General features: G+C 47.7%; 1 protein-coding gene across 4 annotated transcripts in view; it reads right to left on the bottom strand.

The window, feature by feature from the left end:
• Positions 1-13,190, bottom strand: part of HMGB3 (high mobility group box 3) — a 42,291-nt gene extending 29,101 nt beyond the window's left edge. For 3 of the 4 annotated variants that reach the window (XM_055393346.2, XM_055393354.2, XM_055393353.2), the window contains exon 1: positions 13,103-13,190. The gene's annotated coding sequence lies outside the window, so the exon portion shown is untranslated. The remainder of the gene's footprint in view (positions 1-13,102) is intronic. The other variant, XM_055393350.2, reaches the window with a different exon arrangement.
• Positions 13,191-15,720: the final 2,530 nt, after the last annotated feature.

Genomic DNA, 15,720 nt, shown 5'->3' with positions numbered 1-15,720 from the left:
GTCTGGGAGTGCAGTTCCTGAGCTCAGGGGGCAGCTCTTCTCCATTTCTGGGCCATGAGGGGTGGCATGACTTTCTGGGCTTCGGCTCACACATTGGGAGAAGCAGAGAGAAGGCCAGCAACAGATCAGAGTTCAGGGCAGCCTTCCATGTCAGCCCCTGTGCCCAGGGCAGCAGAGTAGGGTCAAGAGGCTGTGGCTGAAGCACTGGGGTCACTTTAATGGTAGCTAGAGGAGGCCACAGGGTGTGGAAGTCTTCCACAGGCGCCCTACAGACCTAAATTCCATCATTAGAGATGCGATCCTTTGAGTGAAATGTTGCCCTCTTCCCCACTTTAAAGTCCACAACAATATTTCTAACAAGCTTGAAATTCATATAACACATGACATTCCTACCTCACATAATCATTGCACTGATGCCTGAAAGCAGGCAGGGCAGGACAACTGTGAATCTGAATTTATCACTGCAGAAACCAAGGCCCAGAGAGGGTGATCAACTTACTCTAAGGAGCTCAGCTAGCCTTGGATTCATCTGTCTCTATTACCTATAGTCCATGACTAACTATAACAGCTTCTTCCTGTAGTACAGGGACAAGTAAACAACTCCAAGATAAACCTTTGCTTGGGAGCCCAGAATCCACATCAAGCCACTGGGTTTAGAGTTTAGAGTTCAAACTGCAAATCATTCAGCCAGCCCACAGACATCTTTCTGAATACCTTCTGTAAGCTGAGTTCTACGCTAGAAACTTGAGATTTGTGAGAGATTAAATAATGCCTCCAAAGACACCCAGTTCCTAATCTGTGGAACCTGCTTCATGCTACTTTATATGGCAGATGGGATTTTGGGTATGTGATTAGGTTGGGGATCTAGACACGGGAAACTTAGTTCAGTTCAGTTCAGTTCAGTTGCTCAGTCATGTCCGACTCTTTGCAACCCCATGAACCACAGCATGCCAGGCCTCATGTCCATCACCAACTCCCGGAGTTCACTCAAACTCATGTCCATCGAGTTGATGATGCCATCCAGCCATCTCATTCTCTGTTGTCCCCTTCTCCTCCTGCCCCCAATCCCTCCCAGCATCAGAGTCTTTCCCAGTGAGTCAACTCTTCACATGAGGTGGCCAAAGTACTGGAGTTTCAGCTTCAGCATCAGTCCTACCAATGAACACCCAGGATTGATCTCCTTTAGAATGGACTGGTTGGATCTCCTTGCAGTACAAGGGACTCTCCAGAGTCTTCTCCAACACCACAGTTCAAAAGCATCAATTCTTCGGCGATCAGCTCTCTTCACAGTCTAACTCTCACATCCATACATGACCACGGGAAAAACCATAGCCTTGACTAGACAGACCTTGGTTGGCAAAGTAATGTCTCTGCTTTTTAATATGCTATCTAGGTTGGTCATAACTTTCCTTCCAAGGAGTAAGTGTCGTTTAATTTCATGGCTGCAATCAGCATCTGCAGTGATTTTGGAGCCCCAAAAAATAAAGTCTGACACTGTTTCCACTGTTTCCCCATCTATTTCCCATGAAGTGATGGGACCAGATGTCATGATCTTAGTTTTCTGAATGTTGAGCTTTAAGCCAACTTTTTCACTCTCCTCTTTCACTTTTATCAAGAGGCTTTTGAGTTCCTCTTCACTTTCTGCCATAAGGGTGGTGTCATCTGCATATCTGAGGTTATTGATATTTCTCCCAGCAATCTTGATTCCAGCCTGTGCTTCTTTCAGCCCAGCAGTTTCTCATGATGTACTCTGCATATAAGTTAAATAAGCAAGGTGACAATATACAACCTTGATGTACTCTTTTTCCTATTTGGAACCAGTCTGCTGTTCCATGTCCAGTTCTAACTGCTGCTTCCTGACCTGCAAACAGATTTCTCAGGAGGCAGGTCAGGTGGTCTGGTATTCTCATCTCTTTCAGAATTTTCCACAGTTTATTGTGATCCACACAGTCAAAGGCTTTGGCATAGTCAATGAAGCAGAAATAGATGTTTTTCTGGAACTCTCTTGCATTTTCCATGATCCAGCGGATGTTGGCAATTTGATCTCTGGTTCCTCTGCCTTTTCTAAATCCAGCTTGAACATCTGGAAGTTCACAATTCACATATTGCTGAAGCCTGGCTTGGAGAATTTTGAGCATGACTTTACTAGTGTGTGAGATGAGTGCAATTGTATGGTAGTTTGAGCATTCTTTGGCATTGCCTTTCTTTGGGATTGGAATGAAGACTGACCTTTTCCAGTCCTGTGGCCACTGCTGAGTTTTCCAAATTTGCTGGCATATTGAGTGCAGCACTTTCACAGCATCATCTTTCAGGATTTGAAACAGCTCAACTGGAATTCCATCACCTCCACTAGCTTTGTTCGTAGTGATGCTTTCTAAGTCCCACTTGACTTCACATTCCAAGATGTCTGGCTCTAGGTCAGTGATCACGCCGTCGTGATTACCTTGGTCGTGAAGGTCTTTTTTATACAGTTCTCCTATGTATTCTTGCCACATTTTCTCAGTATCTTCTGCTTCTCTTAGGTCTGTACCATTTCTGTACTTTTTCGAGCCCATCTTTGCATGAAATGTTCCCTTGGTATCTCCAATTTTCTTGAAGAGATCTCTAGTCTTTCCCATTCTGTTGTTTTCCTCTATTTCTTTGCATTGATCGCTGAGGAAGACTTTCTTATCTCTCCTTGCTATTCTTGGGAACTCTGTATTCAGATGCTTATATCTTTCCTTTTCTCCTTTGCTTTTCGCTTCTCTTCTTTTCACAGCTATTTGTAAGGCCTCCTCAGACAGCCATTTTGCTTTTTTGCACTTCTTTTCCATGGGGATGGTCTTGGTCCCTGTCTCCTGTACAATGTCACGAACCTCCGTCCATAGTTCATCAGGCACTCTATCGATCAGATCTAGTCCCTTAAATCTATTTCTCACTTCCACTGTATAATCATAAGGGATTTGATTTAGGTCATACCTGAATTGTTGAGTGGTTTTCCCTACTTTCTTCAATTTAAGTCTGAATTTGGCAATAAGGAGTTCATGATCTGAGCCACAGTCAGCTCCTGGTCTTGTTTTTGCTAACTGTATAGAGCTTCTCCATCTTTGGCTGCAAAGAATATAATCAATCTGATTTCGGTGCTGACCATCTGGTGATATCCATGTGGCATCTAATGGGAAACTTGGTCTGTGTTATTCAGGTGGTCTCTAAATGCTATCGTATGCAGCTTTGTAAGAGGGAGATTTTTATGACATACATGCAGAAGAAGAAGAGTCCATGTGAAGACAAAGGCAGGCTGGAGTGGTGTGGTGCAAGCCAAGGAATTCTGGCAGCTACCAGAACCTGGAGGAGGGTGAGGAACAGATTTTTCCATAGAACCTCCAGAGGGAGTCTGACTCTGCAACAGCTTAATTTCAGCTCAGTGAGACCCATTTTGGACTTCTGGTCTCCAAAACTGAGACAGACTCAATTTCTATAATCTTAAGCCACTAACTTTGTGATAATTTGTTATAACAGCTATGAGAACAAGGCCTAACCTCTGCCCTAGAGGCACACCTGGAGGATTAAACTGATGAATTCTGCAACAGAGGGATAAGTGCCCAGATGCAGACATCTCTCCCACCATTTTAGGATGTTGTACTGGAACCAGAGGGATTCTGGGGGGTTACCATCCATTTTTAACAGATAATAAACTTAAAGTTCAGCATTTCTCCTTGCTTGGCCCCAGGTTGACATCTGGATTTCCTGTAACAGTTTCCTGGTCATCCCCCTACATTGCCCATTTAGATTTCAAGATCACTTCACCTCTCTTAGCCATAAAACTGGGGTTCCAATAGATCTACTTTATGCGGCTGCAGTGAAAATTCAAGATGGCAGGTGTGAAACCACTAGGACAGTACCTGCCGTGTAGTAGATACTCTCTTAGAATTAGCTTCCATTACTCTTCGGTTCTAACCTCCATTGCTATAGCCAGATAAATAACATCCCCCCTTGTCCTGGTCCCATCAATATGTCAAGGATCTTGAAAAGGGGAGATGGTCCTGGATTATCCAAGTGGGCCCAATCTAATCACAAGGGTCCTACATAAGGAAGAGAGAAGAGGCAATGATCCAAGCCAATATTGGGGGGATGAGGTCATGGCCAAAGGAAGTCAGTGGCATCTACAGGTTGGAAAGGGGGAGGAGTGGATTCTCCCCTAGAGGCTCCAGAAGGAACATAGCTCTACTGATGTCTTAATGTCAGCCCAGGAGACCCTTGTCAGCCATCCAACATCCAGAATGATAAAGTGATATATCTGTATTATTTAAAGCCACTCAGTCTGTGGAAATTTGTTCCAGGAGCACTAAGACAGTTGTCTTTGTACAAGTATGAGCCTTTCATGCAGAGCCCATTGCTCCCCTCCCCCTCCCCACACAGACATCCATGCCAGGGCCTGAGCCAGTGCAGTGGTTCTTCAATGTGATCCCTAGACCCGTGGCATCAGCATTGCTGGAGAATGTGGAAGAAAGGCTCATGCTTGGGTCCCACCCCAGACTTACTGACTCAGAAACTCTAGGCTACAGCCCAGGAATCTGTTGTAACAAGGCCCCCAGAGGATGCTAATATGCCCTCTAGTTTGGAACCACAGAGCTCATTGATTTGCATGTCTGCATCCCCCTGCCCCCACCATAGAGCAAGCAAGGACTTCTGTTACATAGTCTCCCGAGTCAGACAGGGACCTCTACCCCATGTGCCTACAAAATAGCTGTCCAGCAGCCCTTGGGCCCCACTGCCATCCTCTGGCTTGCATGTGTTTCCACTAGATTGTGAGTTCTGCCAGCCAACTGATGTGACTTCTTCCAGGCTGTATATATTCTTGACATCTGGGTGCTCAGTAGGTGCTCAGTGTTCAGGGGTATCTGATGGACAGATTGAATGCGTAAAGCAATGTGCTGGAGACACATGTCTAGACCCTGTGTTTCCTGTCACCTGGCAGGGAGGTCTCGAGGCTTGGGCAAAGCAGTGTGTGTTTCTGCAGCGTCTACTGTATTGTCTGCCGTGTACCGCATTGTTCACGGCCACAAATGGCGGTGCAGAGAACGAATGAGAGCTGGAAAGAGGGAGTGGGAGGGTGGATGTGTGTGTAGAAGGTGTGAGAGTGTTTGTGTGAGGGCTGATGGGGGGGATGTGACTGGGCATGCATATGAGTGCCTGTGAGTGTGTGCATGTGTGAAGACACGTGTATGGGAATGAGAAAGTATGTGTGCGCATGCGTGGTTGTGTGAATATGTGTGAGCCTGAGAGGGTGGCTGTGTGAGGGGATATGGGCATGTATGTGTGCAGGTGTGTGGGTTTGTGTGTAAGTACAGACATGTATGTGAATGAGAGCTTGTGTGAGCCTGTGTGAAAATATGTGACTGGAGGCCTGTGTGGATGTATGTGTGGGGGGGAGTGACAGGGCAGATGTATATGAGTATGTGAGTGTGTGTGTGTGCATGTGTACTAAATCACTCAGTCGTGTCTGACTCTTTGTGACTCCATGGACTGTAGCCCGCCAGGCTCCTCTGTCCATGGAATTCTCCAGGCAAGAATACTGAGGTGGGTTGCCATTTCCTCCTCCAGGGAATTTTCTGGATGCAGGATCTCCTGTGGCTTCTGCCTTGCAGGTGGATTCTTTACCACTTAGCCACCAGGGGAAGTCCCCTGAATGATCCCTGTGTGAGATTGGTTGTGGGACTGCTAGTGTTGGCCATGTGTAGTGTGAGTGTCTGGGTGGGAGTGTGGGAGGAGGGAGGAAGGGGTGGGAAGGAGGGAGAGAGACCCTTGCCCCAGGCAGAGCTCCCTGGGTCCAGCAGGCCTGTGGGCTTTGGGCACCCCAGGTGGTGTGCCCCCTGACCCTGAGTTGAGCAATGCAGAGCAGGTTGGCACCGGAGCTGCTGCCTCACCTTGGATTCCCACAGCACCTGCCCCAGGCCTGTCACCGGGGGCTGAGGAACCGTGGCTGGAATTGAAGGCAAGCTAATTACCACCAGCTTTGGGGCAGATGCAGTGAGCCAGCTTGGCCACCTGCCGGACCCTTCCCTGTTCCCCTCCCGAGGTCTGCAATCCTCCTGACTCTGAGCCTACTGCTGATCAATGAATCAACCGCCCCAAGTCGCTAAGTGGGATATGACATGGCTTTGGAAGTCAGCAACAAATAATCACTGGCTGCTGACAGTCTATAAAGCACACACTTGTGGAAAAACTGGATGCATCCAACACAGCCTAAGTAGCAGCTCAGGGTTTATGGGAAGCCACCGGCAAGCTGGCCTGTGAACAATGTGGAGGGGTTTCCTCGCCAGCAGGGAAGGCCCAGCACCAGCTTGTAGCATCACATACTCAGCCCCTGACAGCCATGGGGGCAGCTCTGCACATGCAGCAGCCGAAGACCCGGGTCCTGCTGTTGTGCACCCTGGAAATGTGACCTCAAAAGAGTTCTGGACCTTCCCAGGAGGGTGGAGGCAGTGGAGGAACTAGAGGTGGGCTCTTGGCTTTACACAGGGCAAGGAGTGCATGGGAAGAGTAGTCTTGGTGCCATTTAGTCCCCAACAAAGAGACCAGAGATAGAGAGATGGACAGCAAAGGCATTGAGCACCACTGGGGCCAAGCAAGTGATGCTAAAGCAGGACAACCCCTCTGAAACTGAGCATAGGGAAAAGATGGTCTGACACGTGACTCCAAGAACATGCGGCTTCCCTGGTGGCGCAGTGGTAGAGACTCCCTGCAATGCAGAAGACCCGGGTTTGATCCCTGGGTTGGGAAGATCCCCTGGAGAAGGAAATGGTAACCCACTCCAGTATTCTTGCCTGGAAAATCGCATGGACAGAGGGGCCTGGTGGGCTATACAGTCCATGGGTTTGCGAGGAGTCGGACACAACTGAAGCAACTGAGCATGCACTCACACATTCTGGGAACATGTGAATCCTCTGAGCCTCCTGCAAATTGTGGCCACGTGCATGGAGGAGAGGGCACTTAGCCTGCAGAATCCACAGGGCTGAATGAGGCCCATATGGATGAGTCTCCCTTTAGATGGGAGAGAGTGTGGACCTTTGTGCTGGATGATCCCATCAGGGGATTGGAATGTTCTCTAGAGTTAAAGGACAAGGGGCACTCCAGAGGCCCAGGAGGGCACAGACAGGCTTCTCCCTCGGGGATGCTGGGTCAGGGCTCCGACTGGGGTCCTGGCTCAGCCTGGGTGAGTCGCTCGCTGTTCAGGAAGTATCGCACTCTCTCCTGTCCTGCTCCTTCCCTGGCCTGGCTCTTCTTTGTCAGCCCACCTGCCCCAAATGCAGGCCTCGACTTTGGGCCCAAAAGTCTCTGGCCCTCCCCATTCCATGAGCACACCCCTTCTCAGGGCTTTGATGAGCCATCCGTGTTCCCAGTAGAGCACCTCTTCTGGTGTCATCTGCTTAGTGCAGAGGCTTTACCTCTGTACCTTTACCGCTGTCACCTCCAAACCAAAAGAGTCCTTCCTTTCACCTTATTCTGCCCTTCCCTTCCCCTGCAGCTCTCCACGCCAACCTTCCAGTCTCTGACTGAGGCCTCAGTGTTCAGGTTGGCCTCTAAGTGCCACAGAAAGGACAGGCTTTCCCTGAAGTTAGCTGTCCCTGTTGTTTCCTCCTCTTCTGCCAAGGCCACTGCCTTAGTTTCTATTGTGCTTAGTCACTCAGTCGTATCCGACTCTTTGCGACAATGTGGACTATAGCCCGCCAGGCTCCTCTGTCCATGGGGATTCTCCAGGCAAGAATACTGGAGTGGGTTGCCACGCCCTCCTCCAGGGGATCTTCCCAACCCAGGTCTCCCACGTTGCAGCAGATTCTTTACCAGCTGAGCCAGGGAAGCCCATTTGGAAAGTTGCTCAGTCGTGTCCAACTCTTTGTGACCCCATGGGCTATACAGTCCATGGAATTCTCCAAGCCAGAATGCTGGAGTGGGTAACCTTTCACTTCTCCAAGGGATCTTCCCAACCCAGGAATCGAACCCAGGTCTTCTGCTTTGCAGGCGGATTCTTTACCAGCTGAGCTATCAGGGAAGCCTTAGTTGCTACTGGGTTGGCCAAAAAGTTCATTTGGGTTTTCCATAGCACGCTGACAGGATACTTCTGGTTCTCTCTTCCTGAAGCAAACTTTTATCTGGCACCTGCCTCCTATCTTATCCCTCCCTCCCCCATCCCCTCAGGCTCTCAAGGACTACCAGAGCCTTTGAAGGAAATGCATGTTTGAGTTGCTCCCTCTCGCTGCTCACACTTTTCCGTTCTCCACCTTAGGCCGCAGAGCCACTCACTGTGGGATTCTGTGAGCCCCGATTTGAGAAGCACTGACTCACATCTCTCATTCCTCAGCCTTCCTTTAAGCTCTAGCTTGGAAGAGGTGCAGATTTCCACCTGCCACTCCCGTTGCCTGGGTGAGACGAAGGGAGCAGAGAGGAGGCTGAGGAGGCCCAGTGGAGCCACAACTGAGACAGCCGTTGTGACCAGGAGATTAGTGTCATATGGAGGAATTGAGTAAATACATTAGTACGCTGAGGATAATAAGGACCAGGTTTCTCAATATTGGAAAGAGATGTGCAAACATGGAGAAGTGGAGGGCAAGAATAAGCTCTGGAATCAGTGTATACTCCTGGTTTGAGATATATAGACATATGGTTGTAGGTGTGTGTGTGTGTCCGTCCATCTATGTGATTACAGACACATATTTCCTTGTTCTGTCTGTTGAGGTCTACACAACCATGAAATCCCAGTAATAATGAGCTCGCCTAGTCCCCAGATCTTGGCTTTTAAATGAACCAGAGTTAGAGAAGTTGTTGACTCCCTTGGGGCAGTATGGTTTCAAAATGACCCTAGAACATCTTGTATTTTGCCACGAGTGTAAGGATGAACTCAAACAATGACTGGGCACATTAAAAGGATGCAGAAACCAGTTTGAAGGGGCTTCCAGAGACCAAATCTGGGACAATATGAGTATCAAAATAAAAATGATAGCAATGAATGATAATCCATTGAATAAAATAGGACTTCACAAGCCCATACTGATATAAACAAACAAATAAGTGAGAGAGGAGGGAAAGCCTTTGCTATACTAGCATGCCAAGTAATAAATGTACAAAGAATGATGGAATTAGGAAATCATAGCTTGGTAACCACGAGAATAAGAATTGATTCAGGCAAGAATTACGAAGTGATGCTAAAACCAGTGGGTGAAAGTTTAATGAGGGACAGATATTTATATAATCTCAAAGTATCTCATCCCCAATACTTACTAATTACATTAAAATGAATAAATAGAAAATCGTGGCTAATTCGGCTTACACTAGAAAAACCTGACAAATAACACTTTTATCAAGTGATCAGAGTTCATGTTTTCAGTACTGGGATGAGCCAGGACCCTATACCCTCTAAGATGATGTCCTAAGGACACATTAGTCCTCAGACATTCCTAAGGAGACAGCACCAAACCCAAAAGGAGAGACAATCTACAAAATAACTGGGCTGTGCTCTTCAAAATTGCCATAAAAAACAAAGAAAGACTGAAGAAGTATTCCATCCTGAAGGAGACTAAAGAGACATGACAACTACATGCAACATAGGGGGAGGACTTGATCTTGGACCTAAAGGAAAGCTGAAAGAAGAAAGGTTATTTATTTATTTATTTTGGTCTGAGGTTGTATTGGTGGTGGCAAAAGTGGTTTTATTTGTTCCCCTTTTCTTTTGCTACAAATAATACTTACTAGATAATCAGAGAAATCTGAATGGGGGTCTACAGATGGTAATAACATTAAATGTTAATTTCCTGCTTCGGATGTGTGTACTGTTATTACATAGGAGAATATCCTGGATTTTAGAAAATACACATTGAAGTGTTTAGGGGTAATGTAGCACCAGGTCAGTCACTTACTTTCTAATGGTTTGGGAAAAAATGAGTGTGTGTGTGTGTGTGTGTGTGAGAACACATGCCCACACATACAACTCCAGCCTCCCTGTCTGGAGTGTTCTCAGCTGGCCTCCTTGGGTGGCACCCAGAGGAACTTCTTAACTGAGGCCTTGTAGGGTGGACAGAGTAATGCCTCTCAAGGATGTCCGTGTACTAATTCTGGAATGTTTGGTTACCATACCTTACATGACAAAAGAAACCTAGCAGCAATGATTAACTTGAGTACCTCCCAATAGGCTAACTCTCCTGGGATTGTTTGTGTGAGCCCAATGGCTTCCCAGGTGGCGCTAGTGATAAAGAACCCATATGCCAATGGAGAGACGCAAGAGACAAGACGTGGGTTCAATGGCTGTGGCAGGAACATCCCCTAGAGAAGTAAATGGCAAACCACTCCAGTATTCTTGCCTGGAGAACTCCATGGACAGAGGGGCCTGGTAGGCTACAGTCCATGGGGTCGCAGAGAGTCAGACACAACAGAGTGACTTAGCAAAGCACAATATCCTTATAAGAGGGAGGCAGGAAGGTCAGAGTCAGAGAAGAAGATATGGCGACAGAAACAGAGATGGAGCAACGTGGTCCCAAGCCAAAAAATGTGGGCAGCCTCTCAAAACTGAAAAAGGCAGGGAATTCGACTCTCCCTAGAGAGGAGGACTCTCTCTTCCCGAGAGAAGGAATATGGCCCTGCCAGCACCTTGCTGTTCATTACTCCAGGGAGACCCATTTCAGACTTCTGCCCTCCAGAGCTGCAAGGTCATAAATATGTGCTGTCTTAAGCCACCAGATTGTGACAATTGGTTACAGCCTCTGCTGCGTGGAACCTGGGGCTCTCTAGGGTCTGACTGTCTTGCTGACATTTACATCCCTTCTGGGCTTCCCTACCTGAGCCCTGGCCCCAAGCAGGTGTTTGGAAATATTTATTGGAATTCACTCAGGGAGGCAGTGAGGGCCGTAGGGGCACGACAAAGGTGTGAGGCCTCCCAGGGGCCCCTCGGAAGGAACCAGGATGGGATGCTTGCTCACACGTCAGGCTGCAGGAGTGGAAAGTGTACCTGTGCAGAGGGTGGGGGAGGGTCATTTTCCTGTTTGAGGAGGAGTCCCACACCTAAGCACTCTGCCCAGGAAGCCTCTGGAACCTGCCATGCCTGGCTCTGACCTATGCAGATGTCACCTGACCCAGATGACAGGCTCTAGACCTGCAGAGCTTGGGAGCACCCTTATGCCAGGGCACACATCCTCACACTGGGCCCAAGCTGGGAGGCCTTCTGAGGGAACATCTTCGCCACTTGCCAGGAGGAAAAACCATGCATGGAGAGGGGAATGGCTTGCTTGTGCATGGGCCCACAACCGCTCAGCGGCAGAGCTGGGGGGAGGACCTAGGTGGCTGCCCCCTCTCCCCAGGGGTCACTGAGTGTTTACTTGTGAGCGCTGGGAAGGGGAGGAAACGGGACACGTGGCACCTCTGGGTGTATCAGAATCTGTGGGCATTTTCAGTGATGGAAATGTGCTCAAAAGGGATTGCAGCAGGGGCTGCACAGCTATACCAGTTTCTTAAAAATCACTGAATTGTACACCTAGATTTATGGCACTGACATTAAACCTCAGCACATCTGGGAGAGAAACAAAGGCATTAGCACATTATTTTGGAAAACCCATCAAGAAACTTATATTATTTTCCCCAGCACAAACACCTGGAAGTACAGGCTTGCATTAATATTTTTGTCTAGTGTGTGTGGCGGGGTTTAAAAAATGGGGCCCCCAGCAGCCCCCCAGGGCCTCCCCAGAGCAGACACAACGAGCATTTATCTGCCTTCCAGGAGTACACAGTGGGCGGGAGATATGTCTGCACAGAGTGAGCCAGCCATCACATCAGGCCCGCCCCCTGGTTGCTGCCTTGGGGGCTATGCAACTGGGTCTCCTCCCAACCCCCACCACCCTGCCCCACCACCAAGGCTTCCCCTCTAGCCCTCCTTCAACTCAATCCATTACCTTCTGTTTACAGCCTCTTCAGACAGTTTTTCTTGGCCCTATGCCAAGCCAATTTGAATTCATTTTCCAAGCATGACCCTGTGAGTCACTATATTAAATGCCTTCCAGAGAGTTCTCATTGTTGCATCCACACGGTGCGCTTGGCCAGCCATCTGCAGCCACAGTGAGGTGCCCAGCCCCGCAATGCAGCCCAGCGCCATTGACAATGGGCCTGAGAATGAGGCCCGTGCAGGCCAGGTGCAAACAGACCCACAGCACGCATTACTCTGAGAGTTCTTGGAAATTTCAAGAGAGGTACGTCAGCTAAGGAAGGACTGCCTGTGAAAAAGCCTTCCTTAAAAAAAAGAAAACTTTATGGACCATGGTATGTCCAGAAAGCTCTTTGTTTATATATACCACATTCCTTGGGCTTCCCAGGTGGGTCAGTGGTAAAGAACCCGGCTGCCAATGCAGGAGACACAAGTTTGACCCCTGGGTCAGGAAGATGCCCTGGAGAGGGAAGTGCAACCCACTCCAGTATTCTTGCCAGGGAAATCCCATTGACAGAGGAGCCAGGCGGACTAGAGTGCATAGGGCCCAAAGAGTTGGACACGACTGAACAACTGAGCATGCACATATACCATACAATTTACACATTCAAGGTGTACAACTCAAAATTCACAGATACATGTAATCATCAACCAGAGTCAATTTGGAAACATTTCTGAAACCCCCGAAAGACACCTCATACCCTTGAGGTATTGTCCCCTCTACCTCTTCACCCTGCCAGCCCCTGGCAGCCACTCGCCTGCTTTCTGCCTCTACTAGTCTCTACTAGACTCCTCTAGCGCACTTTCACAGGAATCTACTACATGAACTTTAACAGTCAAGTTTTCAGAGGGAAAATTCGCCTAAGGACTGAGGAGCAGGATTTGGGGTCTAGGGGACAGGGTTCCTCCATACAGATGGGAGAACAGAACCCCATCAGGAGGAGACTTCAAAGGTGGGGTGTGAAATTCACCCCTCTTCACTCCAGTGACCAGTGGACCAGCCCTACTCAGCCCCAGCCTCTCCCCACCCCAGCCCCCGCTCCAGGAGGGCCCTGTCCCTATAGAGACCCATCCTCCCTTGTGTTTTCATTCCCCACCCAGCAGCTGGCTTTCTCTGGGGCTGCCATCCCAAGAGGAGAGGAAGAGTAGGGGGGATACCTTTTTAATTCTCCGGAGGAGGCAGGCCCGGTTTTATTTGCACCCCAGGAAGAGAAGTGCACATGTGTACACATGCAGCAGCCACCTCCTTACAGAGTCTATTTCCTGACTTGGGCTCCTCCCTTCTGCTCCTGGCCAGAGAGAATTGGCCTTCCTCCAGTTTACCAGGCTTCCTTGGTGGCTCAGATGGTAAAGCGTCTGCCTGCAATGCAGGAGACCCAGGTTCAATCCCTGGAGAAGGAAATGGCAACCCACTCCAGTACTTTTGCCTGGAAAATTACATGGACGGAAGAGCCTGGTAGGCTACAGTCCATGGGGTCGCAAAGAGTCAGACACGACTGAGCGACTTCACTTTCTTTCCAGTTCACCAGAACAGCATCCCCTGACTCACTGTGGAATCACTAACACTGAGCTGCCCGAGGTTGGAGGCTTAGAGGTTGTCAGGCTCAGACCGGCCCAGGGCCCATTCAGGTTCTGCTTGCACACCTCCAGGGACCCACTTGTCACTGCCTCTCAGGGAAGCCCATTGGCTCCTGGAAAAACTCTCCTTAGCATCTTCAATGAAGTTTCCCTATTTCCTCAGGCAGGCCTCAGGGGTCTCCTAACCTCACTCCTCCTCTCCTGGATAGCCCTCAAGTGATCTGAAGACAGATATCAGTTCCCTTGAGTCTTCTCTTGTCCAGGATGAGAAAAACAACCACCACCACAACTGTAATTATAACAGCCCTGGAATATTATCAGAAGCGTTTTACCAATAAGGAAATGGGGGCACAGAGTGGTTAGACAAGCAGCTCAAGGGCACAGACTAGAATGAGAGGGAGTTGAGGTTTGCATCCGGGTCCCTCTGACTGAAGCCCATGTTCTTGACCTCTGCATCCAACATATGCCCTCAGCGTGGCCCATGCAGCTTTTTTTTTTATTGAGCTAGAACTCACATACCATGACATTCACCTTTTAAAGTGGACAATTCAGTGGTTTTTAGTGTGTTTATGGGGTTGAGCAGCCATTACCGCTGTATAATTCCAGGACATTTTTACCACACCCAAATGAACCCTCATACACTTCAAGCAGTCACTCCCCATCTCCCCCTCCCCCAGGTGCTGACCATCACAATTATTGTCTCTAATGGATTTGCCTATTTTGAACATTGTGTATGAGTAGAATCACACAATATGTGGCCTTTTGTGCCTGGCTTCTTTCAATTAGCCAAATGTTTTCAAGGTTCATTCATGTTGTAGCATGAATTAGTACTTTCTTCCTTTTCATGGCTGAATAATATTCCATTGAATAGATATACTATGGTTGGTTTATCCAGTCATCTATTGATGGATATTTATGCTGCTTCCACCTTTTGACTCTTGTGAATAGTGCTGCAATGAACATTTTGTGTACAAAGTATTTGTTTGAACATCTTTTTGCAATCCTCTTAGATATATACATAGAAGTAGAACTTCTGGGTCATATATTCTAAGTCTAATTTTTGGAGAAACTGCCAACTTGTTTTCCACCATGATTGCACTATTTTATATTCCTACCAGCAATCAAGGAGGGTTCCAATCTTTCACTTTCTAGATTATGTCCTTTGAAGCACAAAAGTTTTAAGTTTTGATGAAGTCTAATCTATCTACTTTTTCTTTGGTCACTTCTGCTTTGGGTGTCATACCTTAACAAAGCACTGCCTAATCCAAGGTCATACAGATTGACACCTGTGTTTTCTTCTAAGAGTTTTATAGTTTTAGCTGTTATATTTGAGTCTTTGATTCACTTTGAGTTAATTTCATACATGGGGACAAGCACAGGATCCAAATTCATTCATTTGCATGTGAATATCCTGTTTTCCCTGCACCATGTGTTGAAAAGACAATTCCTTTCCCATTGAATTATTGTGGCACAATTGGAGAAAATCAATTGGCCATAAATGTGAGAGTTTATTTCTGGAATCTCAATTCTATTCCATTGATCTCTATGTCTATATATATATGGCTTCTCAGGTGGCACTGTTGGTAAAGAACTCACCTGCCAATGCAAGAGACATAAGAGTCGAGGGTTCAATCCCTGGGTTGGGAAGATGGGAAGATCCCCTGGTGGAGGGAATGGCAACCACTCCAGTATTCTTGCCTGGAGAATCCCATGGACAGAGGAGCCTGTTGGGCTACAGTCCATAGGGTCGCAAAGAGTCAGACACGACTGAAGCAACTTAGCATACATGCACGCATATATATATACTTGCTTTGCTGTGCCAGGTCTTAGTTGCACCATGCAGGATATTTAGTTTTGGAATGTGAACTCTTAGTTGTGGCATATGGGATCTAGTTCCCTGAGCAGAGATTGAACCCAGGTCCCCTGCGTTGGGAGAATGGAGTCTTATCCACTGGACCACCAGGGAAGTCCCTCCATGTTAATTCTTATGCCAGTATCATACCTATGCAATTTTTAATTCAGGGCTAGCAAGACAATATAATGGCAAGTAAGTACCCTCATCAAGGTGTATCCTTGCCAGGATGTATTCTTGAAACAGAAAAGGTTTTACTTTGGAAGAAGTCTGAATCTACCTTTGTTTTTGTGGTTTTTTTTTTTTTTTTTTTTTTTTTGGGTAGCTTGTGCTTTCAGTGTGGTAT

The sequence above is a fragment of the Moschus berezovskii genome, chromosome X (genome assembly GCF_049115385.1).
Source record: "Moschus berezovskii isolate FMDL1 chromosome X, NW_MosBer_1.0, whole genome shotgun sequence".
In the NCBI taxonomy this organism is placed as follows: Eukaryota; Metazoa; Chordata; class Mammalia; order Artiodactyla; family Moschidae; genus Moschus; species Moschus berezovskii.
Note: the sequence above shows the minus strand (reverse complement) of the source record. Positions and strands in the feature narration are given on the sequence as shown.